Below are 5,239 nucleotides of genomic sequence, written 5' to 3'. Positions count from 1 at the left end.
AAACAAAAGTAAAGAAACCAAGTGAGCGAGCGGGAAAAGACGCAAAGAAAGTAAAAAGAAAATGCCCGTAGCAGCCGTTACTTGTGTACGCTCAGGGGACGGTCCACTGCGCCTGCGCCGAACGCTGCCTCCGCCGCGGTGGAACCAGTTTCCCACACGATGTCTATCGCTACGCTCTCCCTCCGTCCCCTGAACTTGTGTGTCAGCGCTGAATCAGGCCCCTTCCCCCCACATTTCCTCCGCTCGTTGTGCGTTCTTGTTTCATATCCTCAGCTCTTCGGCCGGTGCGACCGTGAGTCACCGCCGAGTCGCAAGCAAGTGAGACAGCCTGAGTAGCGATCCTGTAACGCTGGAACTGGCCGAAAAGAGGTGACACCTCCCTCGAGCTGAAATTAGAATTTCTCACGTAGCAGGTCGCTTGTTGCTAACGCCCCCTGAATCGCCACTAGGGGCGTGATTGAAAACCTCCTAGTGATTATTTCTGCGTTGTCAGCGTCCGAAAAGGGAAGCACGTCACACTATGTGGGCCCACCCATTTGGCGTAAGCGTGATTGGCTTGCCCCGATAAATGTCGCAAAGCTCGGCCTAGAGGTGATTGTGAGCACGACGCCTTTCCTGTTGTTTGGAATTAGCGCCTACATCCGCACGTTGCGCAACAGGAGAAGGTTCAATTTGTTTTTCTGAAGTGCTCATGGTGCATGCATCCCGTGCCCGATCAAGCAGGCAGGAACAAAAACGCGCACCAAAAGAGCGTCCACGCCAGGCTTGTAAAGATGCGAACACGCTGAATGAAAATGACTAATTTTCCCCACAAATACTGAATTAAACAAGGTAGTGGCGCATTGCTGGACTAGACGCTGTACGCGGCGTGTCCTAACCTAACCAGCACTGTTTCTTGCCGCCAGCAGGACTGATGCTTTATGCAGCATTGATCGCATGTGATTACTTCCCCGTGCGCTGTCCCCTCTCCTGTCGGATATTCAAGGCCTATGGCGACAGCATAGCGTAAAGTCCATTCTTCAACGTGTCCGAGGCATTATCAACCACAGCTTTTGAAATCGCAACTGAAGTCAGTTCGACAAAATGCTGTAGTGTTGAGATGGACTGTCGGGGCCCACTCGCTCTAGCGCCCAAAAGCCCCCTGCTCTCGAGAACGTTGCTTTTACGCGATGTCTCGCAAGTAGTAAATATCGCAAGCTGAGCTAGGTACAAACATCACAGAAACTGTTCAGTCGAGCAGATTGTTACTCTTTTGACCTCTCAAAAGCAAAAGGTGCCTCTTTAGTTAACTGTAATTCAAGCCAGTGCGTCAAAAAATGCATAGGTTTCCTTGAAATTCTGCTTAAAGTGTTTTTTTCTAATCGTCAAGTGCCATTTACTCTTAAGAGAACTTCTTGTTGGGCTAGTTGGTAATTGATCATTGTAATTTAAAGGCGCCAAAACCACACACACACACACACGAGAGTAGAGAACGGGACAGAGCGTCACTCAGAACTGGTTTAATTTGCAGAAACCACATACATACATGCATTCAAGACTGAAAACGGCGGGAAAAACGGGACAAGATAGAGAGAAGCAAACCACACAGCCCACACAACACAGCATGTATGTAAGACATACATACATACATACATACATACATACATACATACATACATACATACATACATACATACATACATACATACATACATACATACATACATACATACATACATACATACATACATACATACATACATACATACATTTAAGACTGAAACCGGCGGGAAAAGCGGGACAAGATAGAGAGAAGCAACACACACAGCATGTAAGACATACATACATACATACATACATACATACATACATACATACATACATACATACATACATACATACATACATACATACATACATACATACATACATACATACATACATACATACATACATACATACATACATACATACATACATACATACATACATATACAGTCAGCCAGCGCCTACGCAAGGAACATATTCACACATCAAGTCGTACACGGTAAGCATCGCTCAAAAAACTTCTTTCCGCCTTATACAAAGATATAGACGTTTCGCTGACGCACAAACTGCCTTTTTCGCTCATATACAATGCTTCAATCAGTTCTCTGGATTTCTCATTGCTACTGCTGGCAAGAATCCGCACCTTTGAAAAGCACGGCTCACAAGAGCGTGAAGGGCAGGATCTAATATGTTTAGGTAAATTTGGGCCCTCTTTATTTTGTTCCACGTTTCGTTCATGTTCTCTGATTCGCTCGTTGACACAGCGCCCAGGTTTTTTTTAAATAGGAACAACCGCACGAGAGGGGAATGTCCTAAACTAACTACGCATTCGGTACATCCCATGAATGGTCGCCCATGCTTGGTTCCGCAGCCTCTTTATTTTTGCTTTCTTTTTCGACTCGAGGTCAAACGCTTCCGAGCTTCAGGGGGGCCGAGAAGACGAGCGGAATACCGTGCCTGCTCGCAACCTTTTTCAGATTGTGGGCCAACTTGTGCACATACGGCACCGCCACAGGTCTCAGCTCTTCTCTAGGGACCTCTGCCCTAGACTTCATCTTGTGCAAGAGGCTTTCGGCGACCCCTGTCACAAGAGAACAGGGAACCCGGCTGAAACCAGCCTGGTCAATTGGTTGTCAAAACTCGGTCGCATGTTGTGAACGCATCACTTCCTTAGCGCAGACTCAAGAGAGTTGAGAGAAAACTGACGCCAACCAATATTTTAACTTTACCCAACGTTTCGGGACCAACTCTGTCCCTTCTTCAGGGGTGACTAAAGTGTGTCAGCAGCAGCGGGCTCCCTTTGTTACCACGTGGCGCAGTCCACTAACTATCTCAAGAACCCAACCGGACGGACTTCCGTCCAAGATGTCTTCGTTCAGACTCAAGGCACAGCGAAGCAATGCCTCTTTTCACTAACTTTGAATGCGAGGAGTCAAATGGCAGAAGCCCGCTGCCGGCAGGTTAGCCACCGGTTTCTTCAAAATGGGTACAAGCTTAATTTGCCCCGGCCTGGTGCTCGGCTTGCAAGGGTTGCATGGCTTGACAAAGCAGCCTGCGCCTTGAAATCCTGTCACAAGATGCGACCGAGTTTTGACAACAAATTGGCCAGGCTGGCTTCAGCCGGGTTCCCTGGTTCGCTTGTGACAAGGGTCGCCGAAAGCCTCTTGCAGAAGATGAAGTCCAGGGCAGTGCGAGCTGGGGAGAGGTCCCTCGAGCGGAGCTGAGACCTGTGGCGGTGCCGTATGTGCACAAGTTGGCCCATGTTGAAGGTGGGAATCGGGGTCGCTTCTCGACACAACCTCGGTCAAGGTGACGCCTGCTCCGTCCCGGACAGGAGTGCCGCTGACTGAAGGGTTCGTTAGCGGAGAAAGAAGACGGTTTGTTTTACATATTTACAAGCTTTTGAGTTCAGAACTGCATCTGCAGTCCGGTTTTATACACTGCGTCTTCCCTAAATTCCCCAGGTAGGGGACGCCCTCACCGTGGTGGGTGTGGACAAAACTTTCACTATCACACACAAAAAGACACCTCCGCGCACATAGACACGCCCCTGGCATAAGTTGAGCCCGAGGGAAAGGGGCATACGGCCAGGACCCCGTCGGGCTGGCAGGAGACGTCAGGTGGTTCGCCCGCTCTCCACCGGTCGGTGAATTTCGAAGAAACCGAGGCGCAGCCCCGTCGGGAGATAATCCCCAGTTGTTCGGCTATTAGCGATGGCCGGCGAAGCCTGCAGACAAGCCACTGTGGCGATTCGTTCCCACGCTGGTGCTGTGCCCGTGAGGCCAGGGGTAGTCGGGTCGGTGGAGACGTCGGGGAAAATCGGAAGACAGCCGGAACCACTTCGCAGCCGGTGACAGCGATCTTTAACGGGATTTTCGCAGAACCCTGCTCCCCGCTTGTCCCACGCAGCAACGACCGGGCGAGCGCGGTAAATGCACTCCGCAGACACCTGGCGAGAGATTCTGTCTTGGTGGCAATCCTCGAGACATGCTGGCACCAATCCAAATACCAGCTGGCGGCCATTCCTAATACCCACAATCTGAAAAAGGTTGCGAGCAGACACGGTATTCCGCTCGTCTTCTCAGACCCCCTGAAGCTCGGAAGCGTTTGCCCTGGAGTCGAAAAAAGAAAGCAAAAAGGAAAAGAAAGAGGCTGCAGAACTAACCATGGGCTACTATTCATGAGATATACAGAAGGGGGAGTTTATGAAATTTGTGTATGAAATTTCCCGCTCTTGCGGTCGTTCATATATAGGACAAACCGGGCGATGTGTCAACGAGCGATTCAAAGAACATGAACGAAACGTGGAACAAAATAAAGAGGGCCCAAATTTACCTAAACATATTAGATCCCGCCCCTCACGCTCTTGTGAGCCATGTTTTTCAAAGGTGCGGATTCTTGCCAGCAGTAGCAATGTGAAAGGCAGTTTGTGCGTCAGCGAAACATCTATATCTTTGTATAAGTCGGAAAGAAAAGTTTTTTGAGCGATGCTTACCGTGTACGACTTGATGTGTGAATATGTTCCTTGCGTAGGCGCTGGCTGACTGTATATGTATGTATGTATGTATGTATGTATGTATGTATGTATGTATGTATGTATGTATGTATGTATGTATGTATGTATGTATGTATGTATGTATGCATGTATGTGCGTGCGTGCGTGCGTGCGTGCGTGCGTACGTACGTACGTACGTATGTACGTACGTACGTACGTACGTACGTACGTATGTATGTATGTATGTATGTATGTATGTATGTATGTATGTATGTATGTATGTATGTACGTATTTATGTATGTATGTGGTTTCTGCAAATCAAAGCCGTTTTGAGTGGCGCTCGGTCCCGTTCTCCTCTATCGTGTGTGTGTGTGTTTTTGGCGCCTTTAAATTACAATAGCCGTTTATTCTTAATGACGCATTGTGCACATGTGTGATAGGCAAATGAGGCTGTGGCCAAAGCGCATTAGCTGTTTTGCACTATATAAACTGCATACAAGAAGGCCCTCGCCGAAGCTGGGCAGTCCTTTTGTGAAAAAGCATGGTATTTATAAAAACTGAGTATGCCTGGACAGCTTTCTTCGACAGCAAAAGAGCCAATTCATTCGTTTCGCGCAGCTTCCCCACATGTTCAGGCAACGGCTGTCACCGCGCTGCTCCTATACGTGGTGGCGTCTCTACTCGGGGACAGAGCTCTTTCTGTGGCTATGCAGTGG

This window comes from Amblyomma americanum, chromosome 1 (assembly GCF_052857255.1).
Source record: "Amblyomma americanum isolate KBUSLIRL-KWMA chromosome 1, ASM5285725v1, whole genome shotgun sequence".
Lineage (NCBI taxonomy): Eukaryota > Metazoa > Arthropoda > Arachnida > Ixodida > Ixodidae > Amblyomma > Amblyomma americanum.
Note: the sequence above shows the minus strand (reverse complement) of the source record.